The sequence below is a fragment of the Carcharhinus amblyrhynchos genome, chromosome 28 (assembly GCF_965287045.1).
Source record: "Carcharhinus amblyrhynchos chromosome 28, sCarAmb.v2.hapA, whole genome shotgun sequence".
Taxonomy (NCBI): Eukaryota; Metazoa; Chordata; class Chondrichthyes; order Carcharhiniformes; family Carcharhinidae; genus Carcharhinus; species Carcharhinus amblyrhynchos.
The window spans coordinates 34566189-34586117 of NC_137351.1; positions in this window are offsets into that span (position 1 = coordinate 34566189).

Consider the following 19929-nt stretch of genomic DNA (forward strand, 5'->3'; position numbering starts at 1 on the left):
AAATTTGGGCAAATTTTCCAAAGTTACTAATTTGTTCATAAAACAATATTGTGAATTTATATATGATGCTTTTTAACATAACAAAAATGTCCAAGGTGTATTACCAGACAAAATTTGTCAAAGGTTTACATTTACATGTGATCTCTCAAAAATGTTTGAAAGCATTTTCCGTAATATCACTGAATGAGAACATGTTTAATAACATACAGTACCGCGTACGATTATTATCTTAGATATTGAAATCCTGGAGTGGGACCTTTGAACCTGTAGCTTTAATTTTATGTGGGAAAAATGTACCATTTGTGTAAATCTTGAGGTGTGACTGGTCTATTTCATTATGAGTGAGTGCTTACTGAAAGGCAGTTGAGAAACTAAAAATTTATACTGCTAATATATAACCCGAGTTTCAGATCAAAATACATCACTTTCAGAAGTAATATAAAATTCTATCATATTATGGTAACTCTTTCCTACAGATTCCCTTACAATGAGATTGTTAATTAGCCCTTTCTCATTGGACAATACTGGATCTAAATGTTCATTGGTCTTTGGTTCCTCAACGTACTGTTCAAGAAAACAATCTGTTATTTGCCCGGATTATTTAAACCTTTTCCCCAGATATTTTCGTCTTATGTGACCAACAATAGACAGAGAGTTGACTCAGATTTCACTTAAACTCTCTCTTGACCAGTACTCAACATAAATAAACGTTAGTTGCAACACTTACTTTAACTTACTTTAATTGATTTAACTTCAATCTTAACTTTAATTCATTTAACTTCAATGCTAACTCTAGTTTAACTCATTTCACTTTAAGTTTAACTGAAAACAAATACTTCCCCACTTGAATGAACTGGCCAGGTCCGCCCTTGGGTATGAATCTTCTTTGGAGTTCTTTGTTCTTCTCTGAAGCTGATCTTCAGTGTACACGTCACAAATGTGATTTTCAAGTTTCCCTAGGGAAAAGACCCAAAGTTCCTCTTTTTATGTTAAACTTTGCACATCTTTCCAGAAAGTTCTCTGGCAGTGATAACCAGCAGAAACTGATCACAATGTTCAATCATAGCCAATGAAGTTACTCCTAAATGAGCCCCAAATGCTTATACTTAATTGCATGTAAGTCACATGGCCTCACTGTATATGGAATAAGGCAATAATCAATGGCTCCGGACCCAAAACAGCCATCCCCATATGGTCACCACAGGAAGTGTCAGGTCACCTCACAGGTCAGAACTTGTTTCAGCTTTTTCTTACCTTCAGCATTTAACCCAACATGACCAAAATTCCCAGCATGCTTGATTGTAGCTCATAACCATTCTCGTTGTTGTTGCCGTTACCATTGGTTGCCCAGCCACAAATCTCATATGCATTCCAGGAATTGTTCTCCACAGTGTTAGTGCGATTACATTCAGCCTGTAGTTCAAATCTCCCGTGATTAAAACTGGGGGACACGGTTCAAAAATAAGGAGTCTCCCATTTAATGCAAATATGAAGGTGGCACAGTTGCGCAATGGTTAGCACTGCTGCCTCACAGCACAAGGGATCCGGGTTCAATTCCAGCCTTAGGTACCTGTCTGTTGGTATGTTCTCCCTGTGCTTGTAAAGATTTCCTTCGGATGCTCAGGTTTCCTCCCACAGTCCAAAGATGTGCATATTATGTGGATTGTCCATGCTACATTGCCACTTAGTGACCAAAGATGTTTAGGTTAGTGGATTAGTGGGTTAAATGTATGAGGTTATGGACTATCACTGTTAGCTGTGCAGATACATGGATTTGGCCCAGTGTCTGTGGGAGTTTGCGCATTTTCCCTGTGGTTGCGTGGGTTTCCTCCAGGTGCTCCAGTTTCGTCCCACACCCCAAAGATGTGCTCTTAGGTTGATTGGTGTAACAAATTGTCCCTAAATTATTCTCCCCTTAATCTGGTTTTCAATGGGGGTACCATAAGCATGGACATGGGTCAAGGGTGGAGGGGGAAAAACACATTGTTAAGATGGCGGCGCGGGCTCGTTGGGCCGAAGGCCTGTTTCCCGTGCTATTTTGTTCTTTGTTCTATATAGTGTAAAATGCCCTGTCAGAGAGTCTCAGGGATCAGCGTTGGGACCGCAATTGTTTAGGATTTACATAGGTGATTTGGAGTTGGGGACCAAGTGTAGTGTGTCAAAATTCGCAGATGACACTAAGATGGATGGAAAAGCAAAGTGTACAGAAAAGGCTGAAAGTCTGCAAAGGGATATAGATCATCTAAGTGAGTGGGCAAGGGTATGGCAGACGGAGTACAATGTTGGCAAATGTGAGGTCATCCATTTTGGTAGGAATAACAGCAAAATGGACTATTATTTAAATGGTAAAAAATTGCAGCCTGCTGCTGTGCAGAGGGACCTGAGTGTCCTTGTATAGGAATCTCAAGAGTTGGTTTGCAGATGCAGCAGGTGATTCAGAAGGCAAATGGAGTTTTGTCCTTCATTGCTAGAGGGATGGAGTTTAAAAACAGCGAGGTTATGTTGCAGCTGTATAAGGTGCTGGTGAGGCCACACCTGGAGTACTGTGTGCAGCTTTGGTCTCCTTGAGAAAGAATATACTGGCACTGTAGGGGTGCAGAGGAGATTCACTAGGTTGATTCCAGACTTGAGAGGGTTGCCTTATGAGGAGAGACTGAGTAGATTGGGGCTATACTCACTGGAATTCAGAAGAATGCGGGGAGATCTTATAGAAACATATAAGATTATGAAGGGAATAGATAAGATAGAAGCAGGGAAGTTGTTTCCACTGATGGGTGAAACTAGAACTAGGGGGCATGGCCTCAAAATAAGGGGAACAGATTTTGGACTGAATTGAGGACGAACTTCTTCACACAAAGGGTTGTGAATCTGTGGAATTCCCTGCCCAGTGAAGCAGTTGAGGCTACCTCATTGAATGTTTTTAAGGCAAGGATAGATAAATTTTTGAACAGTAAAGCTAAGTCCACAAAAAGATCAGCCAAGATCTTATTGAATGGTGGAGCAGGGTCGAGGGGCCAGAAGGCCTACTCCTGCTCATAGTTCTTACGTTCTATCATCGATATAGACTGAATCCACTAAAGTTGGCACAGATTCAAAAGGAGATTGAAATCAAGCATAAGAATGATATCATTGATATGAGCTGCAGGCATTGAATCTCACCCATCATGATGATACCAAAACCAAATGGTACAAACTATAGAAAAGTCAGTCCGGTTATAAAGTCAGATTCATATCCTATTCCTTGATTGGAAGACTATTGAAAAGCTGGAACAAACAAGTTTTACTAACCAAACTGGATTTACTTAAAGGATACTGGCAAGTAAGTAACTTTATCAGAAAGGGTGAAAGAAGTTTCAGCTTTTGTGAATCCAAATGGTCTGTGTAAATTTAAAGTCATGCTGTTTGGAATGAAAAATGCAGCAGCAACATTCCAAAGATGAACCAACAAGGTCATTTCTGCATTAGATAATTGTGCTGTTTAGATAGAAGATCCGGTGGTTTTCAGTCAAACATGGAAGGAGTATTTGGAACATTTAACAGAATTGTTTGTTTGAATACAGGAGGTGGCCTTGGTGATAAACTCGGCTAAAAGTGAATTCACAAATGCCTGAGTCACATTCTTAGGCCGTGCAATGGGACATGGACAGTTGGCCCCATGGAATGTGAAAACAAAAGTTACTGGGGAGTTCCCAATACGGTCAACAAGAAAAGCGATGCTGAGATTCCTGGTATGAGTGTTTTCTGCAGGAAATTTGTGCCAAATTTTAGCAGTGTGGTTGCTCCACTGACTGAACAAAAATACAGGAAGTTTCAGGGATGTCTGAATATCAGGAGTCATGTTACAATCTGAAAACTGTGTTAAACACTGCAGCAGTTTTGGTGACACTGAATTACCATAGAACCCTACAGTGCAGGAAGAAGCCCTTCGGCCCATCAAGTCTGCACCGAACACAATCCCACCCAGGCCCTACCCCCATGTCCCTACATATTATACCCACTAATCCCTCTAACCTATGCATCCACTGGACACTAAGGGGTAATTTCTTGAGCATGGTCAATCAACCTAACCCACACATCTTTGGATTGTGGGAAGAAACCAGAGTGCCCGGAGGAAACCCATGCAGACATGAGGAGAATGTGCAAACTCCACACAGACAGTGACCCAAGCCAGGAATTGAACCCAGGACCGTGGGGCTGTGAAGCAGCAGTGCTAACCATTGTGCTACCATGCCACCCATTATGCAAAGCAATTCAAGATGGCCATTGGTGCAAGTGATGTGGACATTGGTGTTATACTGTTACAAGAAAACAATGAAAGGATTAAAGACTTATTGGTTACTATTCTTTAAAATTAAGTATTAATTAAAAGAAATATCCAACCATTGAGAAGGAGACAATGAGGTTTGGTACTGGCATTGCAATATTTTAATATTTATGTTGCTAGCAATTCATTGGAGACAATTATTGACACTGACCATAATCCATTGAAGTTTCTTGAGAACATAGAACATAGAACATAGAACATTACAGCGCAGAACAGGCCCTTCGGCCCACGATGTTGCGCCGACCAGTTACAAAAACAATGACCCACTAGCCTATACCAATCCCTTTTCGTCCATAAACCTATCCAGAGATCTCTTAAACGCCCCCAAACTAGACGCATTTACAACTGCAGCAGGCAGGGCATTCCAATCCCTCACCACCCGCTGGGTAAAGAACCTACCCCTGACATCCGTCCTGTAGCTACCCCCCCTTAATTTAAAGCCATGCCCCCTCGTGCTAGCTTTCTCCATCCGAGGAAAAAGGCTATCACTATCCACCCTATCTAAACCTCTAATCATCTTATATGTTTCAATAAGATCCCCTCTTAGCCGCCTTCTTTCCAACGAAAACAACCCTAAATCCCTCAGTCTCTCCTCATAGGACCTCCCCACCATACCAGGCAACATCCTAGTAAACCTCCTCTGCACCCTCTCCAACGCCTCCACATCCTTCTTGTAATGCGGGGACCAGAACTGCACACAGTACTCCAAGTGCGGCCGCACTAGAGTAGTGTACAGTTGCAACATTACACTGCGACTCCTAAATTCAATCCCCCTACCAATAAACGCCAAGACACCGTACGCCTTCTTGACAACCTTATCTACTTGATTCCCAACTTTCAGGGATCTATGTACACACACACCTAGATCCCTCTGTTCATCCACACTATTCAAAGTCCTCCCGTTAGCCCTATACTCGACACATCTGTTGCTCCTACCAAAGTGAATTACCTCACACTTCTCCGCATTAAATTCCATCCGCCACCTCTCGGCCCAGCTCTGCAACCTATCTAAGTCTCCCTGCAGACTATGACACCCTTCCTCACAATCTACCACACCTCCGACTTTGGTGTCATCAGCAAATTTACTAATCCACCCAACTATACCCTCATCCAGATCATTAATAAAAATTACAAACAACAGTGGCCCCAAAACAGATCCCTGAGGCACACCACTCGTAACTGCACTCCATGATGAATAATTACCATCCACCACCACCCTCTGTCTCCTATCTGATAGCCAATTCCTGATCCAACTTCCTAGATTACCCACAATCCCATACATCTGCATTTTCTGCAGAAGCCTACCATGGTGAACCTTATCGAACGCCTTACTAAAATCCATGTATACCACGTCAACTGCCTTACCCCCATCCACCTCTTTGGTCACCTTCTCAAAAAACTCAATAAGGTTAGTAAGGCATGACCTACCCGCTACAAAACCATGCTGACTATTTCTAATTAATTCATTACACTCCAAATAACTATAAATCCTATCCCTAATAATTTTTTCTAAAACCTTGCCCACAACAGAAGTAAGACTCACCGGTCTATAATTCCCGGCAAAGTCTCTGTTCCCCTTCTTAAACAATGGGACAACATTCGCTATCCTCCAATCCTCCGGGACTACACCAGAGACCAATGACGACCTGAAGATCTGAGCCAGAGGCTCTGCAATCACCTCTCTAGCCTCCCAGAGAATCCTAGGGTAGATCCCATCCGGACCAGGGGACTTATCTATTTTCAGCCCCTCAAGAATTTCCAGCACATCCTCTTTATCAACCGTAATACTGTCTATTTTACACCCCTGCAACCCAATGTCCTCCTCAGCTATATTCATGTCCCCTTGCGTGAACACCGAAGAGAAATATTGGTTCAATACTTCTCCAATCTCCTCCGGTTCCACACACAACTTCCCCCTGCTGTCTGTAACTGGCCCTAATCTTGCCCTGACCAACCTTCTGTTCTTGACATACCTATAGAACGCCTTAGGATTCTCCTTAATCCTATCAGCCAAAGTCTTCTCATGTCCTCTTTTAGCCCTTCTCAACTCACTCTTCAACTCCCTCCTAGCCAATCTAAAGCTTTCTAGTGCACTATCTGAGCCCTCCAATCTCATCCGAACATAAGCCTCCTTTTTCTTTTTAACCATCGACTCAACTCTTTTAGTGCACCACGGTTCCCTAGATCTACCAAATCCACCATGCCTGACAGGGACATACCTATCAAGGACTCGCAATAGTTGCTCCTTGAAAAAACTCCACATTTCAGACGTTCCCAGTCCCCGTAATCCCCTAATCCAATCCATGCTTCCTAATTCACTCCTGTTAGCCTCATAATCGCCCTTACCCCAGCTAAAATTGCTGACCCGAGGTTCATGCCTATCTCTTCCCATCACTAAGGTGAACGTAACCGAATTGTGGTCACTATCACCAAAATGCACACCAACTTCCAAGTCTAGCACCTGGTCTGGCTCATTTCCCAGCACCAAATCCAATATGAGAAGTCCAATAACTGTTTAGATGGAACCAAAAGAGAAAATGCTGGAAAATCTTAGCGAGTCTGGCAGCATCTATAAGGAGAGATGTTTCGAGTCCAGATGACCCTGTGTCAAAGCTAAAAGATATATAAAGTGGAAGATACACTGCAGGGGGAGAGAATGAAAGATGAGTCATAGCCTCAGAAACAATGGGAAAGGCTGCTAATGGCAGTCCATAGAATAGAAGATATGGATGGCCAAATGGCAGAGAAGCTGAGAAGGTAGGCTGTGACAGATGAAGATGTGGGGGGAGGGTGGGAGAGAGATAAAATTGAGAAAAAAGGGGGAAAGGGAAACCAAAAGGAGAGAAAAGATACAGAAAAGGAGGATAAAATAGGAGGAAAGAGGGGCAGAAAAATAAAGATAATAATTAAGAGGTAGAGAACAGTTAAAAATTAAATGAAATGAAATAAAGGAATCGAGATGGGGTAGAGCTAATCACCTGAAGTTGTTGAATTTGATGTTGAGACTGGAATGGTGGAGCATGTCTAGCTGGAAGATGAGATGCTGTTCCTCCAGTTTGCGTTGAGCTTCACTAGAATATTGCAGCAGGTCAAGGACAGACATGCAAGCATGGGAGCAGGATCATATATTAGAAAGGCAAGCAGCAGGAAGGTCAGGGTCCTGGCTGCACATAAACCAAAGGTGCTCAGCAAAGCGATCACCCAGTCTGTGTTTGGTCTCTCCGATATAGAGGAGGCCACATTGGGAGAAGTGAATGCAATAGACCAAATTAAAGGAGGTGCAACTGAAACACTGCTTAACTGGAATGAGTGTTTTGGACATTGGATGATAAGCATGGAAGAGGTAAAGGGACAGGTATTACACCTTCTGCAATTGCATGAGAAGATGGGTAGAGGTGTTGGTCTCTGTGGAATGCTAACAGAGGGTGTGAAGGGAAGATGTGTTTGGTGGTGGTGGCCCCATTCCGCAGATCCTTTCACACGCCTCCAACATTTTGTCTCCAATCGGACACCGCTGCCAGGACATTTACCTGCCCTCGATATTTTCATTGAGAACTGTTGATGGGATGTTGACCGTCTTAATTTTTTTGCCTCCCTCACCCATTCCAACCTCTCTCCTAAACTTTCTGCTCTTCACTCTCTCAGCCCCAACCCCGATTTTGTCATCAAACCTGCCAACAAAGGAGGTGCTGTTGTCATCTAGCGTACTGACCTCTATCTTGCAGAGGCTAAGTGCCAACTCTCAAATACTTCCTCCTACCTTCCCCTGGACCATAACCACACCACTGAACATCAAGCCATTATCTCCAACACTGTTACTGATCTCATTTCCTCCGGGTGCCATCTACCCCACAGCTTCCAACCTCATAGTCTCCCAACCCTGGACACTTCTACCTACTTCCCAAAATCCACAAAAAGGACTGTCCTTGTAGGCCCATTGTGTCAGCACGCTGCTGTTCCACTGAACTTATTTCCTCTTGACCCCATCCTCACTCCTCGGGTCCATTCCCTCCCCACCTACATTTGGAATTCCTCTAATGCCCCGTGTCATATTGACAGCTTCCAGTTCATCGGCCCTAACCCTAATCCTCCTATTCACCATGGATGTGCAATTTCTACCTCCATCCCACACCAGGATGGCCTGAAAGCTCTTTGCTTCCTTCTTGAAAACAGGCCTGAACAATTCCCATCCAGCACCACTCTCCCCCACTTGGCTGAACTTGTTCTATTTCTCAACAACTTCGCCTTTAACTCATCCCACCTTCTCCAAATCAAAGGTGTAGCCATGGGTACCCACATGGATCCAACTACACTTGTCTTTTTATGGAGTATGTGGAAAATTCCTTGTTCCACGCCTACCCGGATCCCTTCCCACAACTCCTTTACCTGTACGTCAATGATTATTTTGGTTCTGCTTCATGCTCTCATCCAGACCTGGAAAAATTCATCAACTTCGCTTCTCGTTTCCACCCCTCCTTGACCTGGTCCAGCTCAGACACTTCCCTTCCTGACCTTTCCGCCTCCATTTCCAGCAGTATACTATCCACCAAAGTCCATTACAAGCCTGCTGACTCCCACAACTATCTGGACTATAGATCTTCACATCCTATATCCTGTAAGGATTCAACCCCTTTCTCTCAGCTCCTTCGCCTCTGTCGCATTTGTTCCGATGATGCCGTTTTCCAAAGTGGTGTTTCCAATATGTGCTTTTTCCTCAACCGTGGTTTCCCACCTACAGTTGTTGACAGGGCCCTCAACATCTCGTGCGCCATGACCCTCACCCCCTCCCTTCCATCCCAGAACAAGGATAGAGCCCCCTCTTTGTTCCCACATTTCACCCCACCAGCTTCCACATGCAAAGCATAATCCTCCGCCTTTTTTGCCAACTTCTGGTGACGCCACAACCAAACACGCACTATATAAATATCTCCCACTTTCTATGCCTTTTAGCTTTGGCAAAGGGTCATCTGGACTTGAAATGTCAGCTCTTTTGTCTCCTTACAGATACTGCCAGACCTGCTGAGATTTTCCAGCATTACAACCATTTAATTTGAAGTTATACATGTGGCAAGAAGAGAAAATGTGATTGCAGATGCTTTATCATGATTTTGACGTGAAAGAAGGTGGGAACGTTCAACATTGGAAAAGAAAGACTGAACTTAAACTTAAATTTGCATGCTGAGATGTAATAAGGGAAATAGAACATAGAACATAGAACATAGAACATTACAGCGCAGAACAGGCCCTTCGGCCCACGATGTTGCGCCGACCAGTTACAAAAACAATGACCCATTAGCCTATACCAATCCCTTTTCGTCCATAAACCTATCCAGAGATCTCTTAAACGCCCCCAAACTAGACGCATTTACAACTGCAGCAGGCAGGGCATTCCAATCCCTCACCACCCGCTGGGTAAAGAACCTACCCCTGACATCCGTCCTGTAGCTAACCCCCCCTTAATTTAAAGCCATGCCCCCTCGTTTTATCTCATTTTGTACTAATTGTGTGAAAACTAGAGGCTTTAGAAAAATGAAGCCATCTTTTCATATTGTTGGTTCCTTTTTTAAAGGAGGGAGATGTGATCGTATGTGCTATTGATAAACTTTATGTTTAACGGGGCTGTTTTAAAGTTCAGTTTTTTTCTGCAGGCTGTCAGCATGTCTAGTAGGAATATAGCTCAGATGCTGGAAAAGCAGGATAATTACTCATTTTAGCCATGTAATGTTTACTTAGGAGAGAACTAATGGATTTTTTAACAAAAGTGAAGGTCCCCCGGGATTTTGTGATTAAAGGAATGGAAGGTGGGTCTAAGTGGGAGGAGCTAGGTTTGGAGCAGAGAAACAATTTTTAATTTCTGACTACAGCTGTTTAAAGAAAGAAGTCTCTAAGCTGTTCTGAAAATCAAAACCTCTCTGAAAGCTTCAAGGCTGGTAACACCATTTATAGCAAGTATGCCTAGGTTTGCTAATTATATTTAAAGGGGCATTTGAGTCTAACATGAATGTTGCTTATTTGGAACTGAAATAGTAACAAGTTAGAAATGAAAAAGGATATTGGAATGACCGTGTTGCAATCATGTAATCATGCCTCCAAATGTGTGGCCAACATATACGTTGTTGGAGTGTAACATTTCTCAGCTAACAGGTGTTACTATACAATCCCTCCCCGACCCAGACCCCACATGACCTGATTACATCATGCAGTCTTGTTTATTTGGTCAATACTATTGTCAGCAGTTTGAAGTCACTTCACACCCTGATACCCTTCCATCTATATCCACCTCAGAAACGTTTAGTCATTCACCCTGGCAGGGTTCAAGAGGTGGAGATGCCGGCATTGAACTGGGGTAAACAGAGTAAGAAGTCTCACAACACCAGGTTAAGGTCCAATAGGGTTATTTGACAGTAAATGCCACAAGCTTTCGGAACGCTGTTCCTTCATCAGGTGAGTGGAGAATTCTCTGGATGCTCCAGTTTCCTCCCACAATCCAAAGATGTGTGGGTTAGGTCAATTGGCCATGCTAAAGTTGCACCTCAGGGCCCAATTTTACCATTTTCATTCTAGTGTCCTGAGATGCATAGGTTAGAGGGATTAGTGGGTAAATGTGTAGGGGTATGGGGGTAGAGCCTGGGTGGGATTGTGGTTGGTGCAGACTCAATGGGCCGAATGGCCTCTTTCTGCACTGTAGGGTTCTTATGATTCTACAGACTAATTTTCTAAACTGTAACAGGCAACAATGGATTATTTTGTTTGAAAGTTTTAACAACCAGCAATGAGTAAGTATTATTCCCCAAAAAATGTTCTGAATATTATTACAATAATATTTTCAGAAATATTGGAAAATGTTACTAATAAAGTCAGGGTTAAGCACATACTGTAAACATAATCGGAACAATCCAAGACAGCTTTCCCTTTAAGAATTTAATTGTATATAACAAAATGGCCTTTGAGGGGAAAAACAGTGTAATCTTGGCACAACAACAGGGAAATTAAATCAAAGATTAGTTCTGATATTTTTCTTTCCATTCTAGGTCCTTAATGAGCTTTCAGCACGAAGGAGTATGTTTCTATATCTACTGATCACAGAGTCTCACATGGCACGAGCGTATCACAGAAATTGTCAGTGAAATCTAACATTCTTGTCCCACATCTGGTAGGTTAGAATGTGCAATTATCAGCAAACGGCCCCATTTCTGACCTTCTATAAATGGAACACCTGTTTACGCATTTAAGTGTCATTTTTCTCTTTAATTTTCATGTCCAATTTCTTTAAAGAACCCATTTCAATATTTAACAACTTAGAGTAGGTAATGACCTGGCCATATCATTTTCTAACCACATATTTGTGATTGACTGCAGAATGAGATAGTAGAGCTGTGCCTGGGTGCTACGTCCCCTCTGAAATTGTATATTTTGGACACTTCATTTTTTACTTGTTCAGAATCGATAAAGAGCTTGGACACTGCAATAGAATGATCTGTTGCTGAACTTCCTGAATGCTCTCCTCCATCACATAGTTTTGGAAATTATTTTTTCTTCACAGTAGCTCAGTTGGTTATTCTTGACTCTGAGTTACAAGGTCCCACTCCAGAGCCTGAACACAAAACTCAAGGCTGACACTCCAGTGCAGTACTGAGGGAATGCTGTACTGTTGGACTTAACTTTATAGGACCCTTGTCAGACCCCACTTGGAGTACTGTGCGCAGTTCTGGTCGCCTCACTATAGGAAGGACGTGGAAGCTATTGAAAGGGTGCAGAGGAGATTTACAAGGATGTTGCCTGGATTGGGAGGCATGCCTTATGAAGAAAGGTTGAGGGAGCTGGGACTCTTCTCCCTGGAGAGACGAAGGTTGAGAGGCGACCTGATAGAGATTTATAAGATGTTGAGAGGAATAGGTAGGGTGGATTCTCAGAGGCTATTTCCCAGGGCTGAAATGGTTGCTACAAGAGGACACAGATTTAAGGTGCAGGGAAGCAAGTACAGAGGAGATGTTAGGGGAAAGTTTTTCACTCAGAGGGTGGTGAGTGAGTGGAATCGGCTGCCGTCGATGGTGGTGGAGGCGAACTCGCTGGGGTCTTTTAAAAGACTTCTGGATGAGTATATGGGATCTAATGGGATTGGGGGTTATAGATAGGTCTATGGCTTAGTAGGTATAGAAGTGATCGGCGCAACTAGTGGGCCGAGGGGCCTGTTTGTGCTGTAGTGTTTTATGTTCTATGTTCTATGAATTCCTTTCTACCCGCTCAGGTGGATTTAAAAGATCCCATGGGACTATTTCAAAGAAGAGCAGGGGAGTTCTCCCACTTTCACGGCAAGATCTATGCCTCAGTTAACATCATAAAAACTCATTACCTGGTCATTATTGTTGGGATAGTGCCAGTTACAGAATGTGTCTATGAAAGAAGCCTTCATAGCCTTCTGTATATTACCAGCAACTCTTTATTAACTACATGTATGTATTCAAATTTACAGCAATGGGTACATGCGTGGAGCTATCTCAGTCCAAAGTCTGAATACATCTCTGGCCAATATCACACTGACCTTTGGACAGGGTCATGTGCCTTCTTACATCGCTGTGTGGCCGGTACTGTACTTAGTTTTATAGTTTTGGTTCAAACATGGACAAAAGAATTGAGCTCCAGAGGTAGGGTGAGAGTGACAGTATGGTATGAAGAAGCCCTAGCAAAACTGGAGTCAATGACAAAACCATCCACTTTGTTCTTTGTTCACTTGTTGGAACCATACCTGGCATCAGAGTTGTGACTGAGTGCCCTGGCACATACTTGGTACAAAAGAAGGTAGTTGTGGTGGTTGGAGGTCAATCATCTCAGCTCCAGGACATAACCACTGGAGTTCCCCAGGGTGGTGTCCTCGGCCCAACCATCTTCAGCTGCTTCGTCAATGACCTTCCTCCCATCAAAATGATACTATTCTATCGGACACTGGAGATCACCTCTGAAGTCATGCACTGTAGTCAACGCATAACACATGTGATTCCATATCTTTTGGAGGAAACTGGAGGTGCTACAGTACACAGAGGTAACTGGATCTTGTATTCAGTGCAGCTTAACCAGAAGTTAAATAAATAGAGCATTTAAAACAACTTTGAAATTACAAAAAGTTAATGATGCTCTTTTGCCGATATAAGCAACTGTTCATTTTAAAGTGAGTGTCTGAAGTAGTGGCATCTCTCTGGGTAGGAAAGATAATGGGGGCGATTCTCCCAGCCCGCTGCTGTGGGCCAGGAGACGTCAGCGAAAGCCATTTCACGGGTTTCCCGCTGGGTACCCGAGCCTCCGCACATCTCCCAGCTGAAGATTTCCAGCATCATCATTTCCATGCTGGAAATTGACATGGAGCTGATTACAATATGGAAATCTTCATTTCCATGGCGTTAACAGACCCAAGTCTCCGAGCTCGCTAGCATCTCCCCACTCCCACCTAACCCTAACCCTAACCCATCCCCAGGAGTGGTTCACTCCAGGGGGGTTTACAACTGCTCCCCACTAATGGGGAACAGGTGGCTGACACTGCTGGAGGGAACAGAAGCCATTGACATCTCCTCAGGAGGTCAGGGATAAGAGGGGGGGAAGCCCTGGCACTGCCCACAGGGCAAACTGGCAATGCCCAAGGGTCTCCTTGGCACTGCCCACCAGACAGTGCATCACAGGGTGCCACAGCGGGATTTCCTTTGGAAATCTGTGGGCAAGGCCTATTCCCAACTGAGAGGCCTGAAGCACAGCACTAAATGTGCTATTGCACATGTGTCACTCTGTCAGGGCCTTAATTCTGGTACTTTTACAGATTCTGTCTTATGGAAAATAGGACAAAAAGTGGCCCTTCAGCCCCTCAAACCTGTTCTGCAATTTAATCAGATTATGCCTGCTCTGTATCCCAACTCCATTTACTCCCCTTTGCTTAATATCCCTTGATACATTGATCCAACAAAATTGGTACCAACTTCAATCTACAATCTGGAGTGTAGCTAATGTGAGTACACTATTCAAAAAGGGAGGAGAGAGAAAACAGGGACCCATAGCCCAATGAGTTTAACGGCTGTACTGGGGGAGTTGCTAGAGCCCATTATCAAGGATTTCATAGCTCGGCATTTGGAAGGCATTCGTACAATCAGACAAAGTCAGCATGGGTTTACAAAGGGGAAATCATGCTCGGCAAATCTATTGGAATTCTTTGAGGATAGAACTAGTAGAGTTGACAAAGGAGAATCGGGGGATATGGTCTATTTAGACTTTTAGTGCACTTGCAACAAGATCTCACATAGCAGATTACAATGTAAAGTTGATGCACATGGGATTGTAGGTAGTGTCTTGAGATAGAAAGCTGGTTAGCAGAGAGAAAGAAAAGAATTAGCATAAAAGAGGCTTTTTCTGATTGGCAGACAGTGACTAGTGGGGTACCACCAGGATCTGTGTTGGGACCTCAACTGTTCACATTATATATTAATGATTTAGAAATGGGAACTGAATGTATTATCTCAAAATTTGCAGATAATACAAAACTGGGTAGAAGAGTGAACTTTGAGGAGGATGCAGAGATGCTTTAACGTGATTTGGACAGGCTAAGCGTGGGCAGTTGCAATATAGAATCATGGAAACCTACAGTGCAGAAAGAGGCCCTTCGGCCCATCGAGTCTGCACCGAACACAATCCCATCCAGGCCCTACCCCCATATCCCTACATATTATACCCACTAATCTCTCTAACCTTCGCATCCCTGGACACTAAGGGGCAAATTCTTAGCACGGCCAATCAACCTAACCCGCACATCTTTGGACTGTGGGAGGAAACCAGAGTACCTGGAGGAAACCCATGCAGACACGAGGAGAATATGCAAACTCCACACAGACAGTGACCCGAGCCAGGAATCGAACCCAGGACCCTGGAACTGTGAAGAAGCAGTGCTAACCACTGTGCTACCATGCCGCCCGTATAGTGTAGGTAAGTGTCAGGTTATCCACTTCGGTAGCAAGAATTGTAAGGCAGATTATTATTTGAATGGGGTAAATTGAGAGAAGTAGATACTCAGCAAGACACTGGTATCCTTGTGCAACAGTCACTAAAAGTAAACATGCGGGTACAGCAGGCAGTAAAGAAGGCAAATGGTATGTTGGCCTTCGTAGCGAGAGGGTTTGAGTATCAGAATTGCATAGCCATACTGAGAATATTTTGTGCAGTTTTAGAGTCCTTATCTGAGGAAGGATGTCCTTGCTATAGAGAGGGTACAGCGGTGGTTTACCACTCTGATTCCTGGGATGGCAGGTCCGTCATATGAGGAGAGAGTAAGGCGATTAGGATTGTATTAATTGGAGTTTAGAAGATTGAGAGGAGATCTGATAGGAGCTAATAAAATTCTAACAGGATGAGACTGGATAGATTCGGAAAGAATGTTCTTGATGAGGGGAGTCCAAAACTAGGGGTCATAGTTTTAGGATTAGGGGTAAACCTTTTAGATCAGAGGTGAGGAGAAATTTCTTCACCAGAGAGTGGTGAATGTGTGGAATTCACTGCCACATAAAGTAGTTGAGGCCAAAATATTGTGAGATTTCAAGAAGAAATTAGATCTCGCTCTTGGGGCTAAAGGATAAAGTGATATGGCGGGAAGGGGAATATTGAATTTGACTATCAGCAATGGTCAAAATGAAGGGTGGAGCAGGCTTGATGGGCTGAATGGCCTATTCCTGCTTTTATTTTCTATGTTTCAATGTTTCTAATCTTGAAAATACTCTTGAATCCCAGAATCTTAGCACGGCCTAAGATTCTGGGAGTCTCTGGGTTGATTCTGGGTTGAGTCTAAGATTCTGGGTTGTCTCTTGTAAGAGACAACTCAAGATTTATTTGTGTGAAGGAGTGTGTCCTATTTGAAACACAAATGTCTTTGTTTATAGTGTTTTCAATATTACTGGCTTATCAGTTATGTATACAATATTTAAAGTTAACCAGAAGCCCCAGATTTGAATGTAAAATGTCAAATCTTTTCTGCTGGACATTTCCCACTCCACAATTATTCTTTACTTCTGTCAGTCCAAGGATAGAAATATTGACTGATCTTCATCCAGAGTCTATTCAATATTAAAAGCTAGAGATGACTGAGGTATCTGTGCATAAATGATTCAACAGGAATGTTTGACATTCTTCTATTGAGTAGTTCCATTTACGTTCAGGCTGGTAGTTTAAAATGAACCATTTAACGACACTGAGTGATAGAGGAGTGCTTTACTAACATGGTAAATGATGGCAAGTTGCAACAGTGGACAGTTTGGTTTTCTTATCTAAGGAAAGATATATTGTCATTGGAGGCAAATCCAGAGAAAGTTCACTAGGTTTATCCCAGCTATGGATGGATTTTCTTACAAGGAGAAGTTAAATAGGTTGTTCCTGTAACTCATTAGAGTTTAAAAGAATGAGAGGCAACTTTACTGAGATATATAACATTCTCATGGCAGCACAATGGTGCAGTGATTAGCACTGCTGTCTCACAGAGCCAGGGACCCAGGTTCGATTCCTGCCTCAGGTCATTGTATGTGCAGAGTTTGCATGTTCTCCCCATGTCTGCGTGGGTTCCCCCAGATGCTCCAGTTTCCTTCCACACTCCAAAAATGTGTGGGTTAGGTTGATTGGCCATGCTAAATTGCCCCTTAGTGTCAGGGGGGCTAGCAGGGTAAATGTGTGGGGTTACAGAGATAGAGCATGGGTGGGATTGTTGTCAGTGCAGGCTCAATGGGCCAAATGGCCTCATTCTGCACTGTAGGGATTTTATGACTCTGTGACTCAGGGGGCTGGACAGGGTAGATACTGAGAGGTTTTTTCCCCTTGTGGGAGAGTCTCGGGCCGGCGAGCATTATCTCAGAGTAAAGGGTCGCCCACTTAAGGTGGAGTTGAGGCGGAATTTCTTCTGTGGAGTTATTTACCACAGAGGGCTGTAGAGGCTGGGTTATTAAATCTGAGATAGACAGATTTTTAATCAGTAAGGCAATCAAGGGTTATGGGGATATGGTGGGAAAGTGAAGCTGAAGATTATCAAATAAAATCTGTCATGATCTCATTGAACGGTGGAGCAGACTCGATGCTCCATGCTCTGATGCTCCTGCTTTTATTTCTATTGTGCATTAGAAGTGCAGATCCCAAAATCAGGAGACTCTGGATTCTAGTCACATACAAAGAATTAGTAAATCTTTGCTGAGCAGCAGCAAAGTATCCCAGAGTAAAGACGTGAGATTCTATTAATATTTTTGTCCACCTTGTTCCCATTTCTTGTTCTAGTGCTTACCTTCTTCACCAGTGGAATGGACAATTTTGACAAGATAATACTGTAATAGTAGATCTTTAACATGCTGCTTGTATAGATGAAGTCAAAGCTGAAATGAAATGGCAATGCAACACCTTACCAAGGCAACATCACAGAATGTTATTCTTAACACCACCAGGAGATTTGTCAACCCTTGGTCTGTTGTAGACTGAGTGGTACAGACTGATTGTAATTATTAACAAACAACTCTATTATCAGTGTGTCATGTAACTGCCAGGATAGTAATCAACAAGATAGATGATCTTTCCTCATCCAGCCCTTTCTACATTTCTATGCTTTGTGATGGAACGCTCTACATCAAACCTGCTTTAAAATGCCAGAGAACATTCTCCGAGCTCTCCACACCCACCAATGGGAGGACAAACTAGAGAACTGACCATGAGGTGAGAGTGACTGATGGAACATCATGCTGATGTTCTGGGAACTTTAAAATTGAGCAAAGCTAGCTAGCTCTTCGCGGCAGTTACCAAATCCAATCATCTTTTCCTGCCCTCACCTCACACTCTTCTTTAATAATGTTACTGCTCACAAACTGAATTCCATTCTACAATTATAGAATCAGAGGCTGGCAATGTCCTTGGTGCTGGAGCAACTTAAATATTGTTGGAAATGTAGCAGAAACTCTGTTACACGGAAATTCTCAGCCACGGATTATTTCAACACAGAAATAGTTTTTTGGTCTGTGCTGATGTTTTCCTTTGACAGAGTAACCCATTCCATTCCCATTCTCCTGCTCAGAAATCACCTTTTAAAGGCATTTATAAATTACTTCAACAATTTGTGGCAGATAGCATCACCTTTGAAACACCCAGAGGGTGATTCTCTCAGCCTGTAGTCTGCTCCAAGCTGGAATCGGCATTGAGCTGCATAAATTATTCAAATAGGGATTTTAATCTATTTGAATATCATTAGCGGGTTCCAGCCCACTAACCTCTCCCCCCGCACACTGCCCACCTCTGCCAGGAGTGGTTTACTCCAGTGGGGTTTATAATAGCTCCCCACTTACAGGGATCTGGCGGCCTGACTCCATTGATGTGAAGGGGACATAATTGAGACCCTCCAAGAGTCGGGGATAAGGAGGGTTCTCCCCCCGGGCATTTCCACCTTGGCAATTCCAGGTTGAGCCCCTGGCGCTGCTCAAGGGGCAAAGTGCCAAGGCACAGCCACCAGGCATAGGGCAAAGCCAGAGGGGGGTAGGGGCTAATGGGGGAAGGTCTGATGGGGACAGGGTCTCTGGGGCACGATCCGTGAGGGTGGGTGTCCAGCTGTCACTCTGCACTTTGGGCTGAGTGACGGAGGGAGGGAGACCAGCAATTGGGGTCAGCCGGCTGGGGGCGGTCAGGACTGTGGGAGGGTTGGGTCTGGGCTGTGGGGGGAGAGGGGGGCAGAGTTCGGCACTCTAGTGGGAGGTTGGAGAGGGTGGGGAGATCGGTGTTATGAAGGTGTGGGATCGAGGCTGTTTGGCCGGGGGGGGGGGGGGTGCCAGTGATCGGGCCTTGGGTGGGTCACATGGCCAGCAATGCGGGGGTCATGGGGCTAGCCAGTGATTGAGCTGGCCAGTAATCAGAAGGCTGGCGCACTGCGCTGACAGATCGGTGCTGATAGATCAGCGCATGCACAGTGGCCCGATCAGCGCTATATCTCTGCCAGCCTCTCCAGCAGGAACAGGCCCACCCATTAAATTTTACACTGATTCAGGCTAGGGCACTCAGCAGTGCACAGAGGGTGGAAGATTCATTTTGAAACTCCCGTTGATAAAAACCTGTTTGAATTTTTTGGGAGAATCGCCTCACTTTTTGTGATTAAGTTTATCCCTTTTTGCTGTGTTGATCAGTGGACTGACTCACATCATGGGATTTTACAGCACAGAAGGGGGCCATTCACCCCATCCTGCCTGTGCTATCTCTCTGAAAGAGCTTTCCTCTAAGTCTTATTGACCTGCTCTGTCCCGTATCCTTTAAAATGTATTTTTCAAATATTTATCCATTTCCTAAGCTGTCAGGGATTCCACTTTCAACCATTTTTTTTCTGTGTCCTAATAACCCTTTGTGTAAAAGAACTTCTCCTATCCTCAGGTGATTTCCATCCAGTTACCAACTGGCCAATCAATGAAAATTATTTTCTCCAATTTACCAAAATGTCTCAGTTCTCTATTAGATCCGTTAACCTTTTTCCCAGTGAAAGAAGCATTGGTATTTCAGGTTTTCCCTCTTGGCTAAAGCCTCCTATCCATCATATTTATTATTTCTTTCTAAAGAAACATGCCCAGAATGGAAAA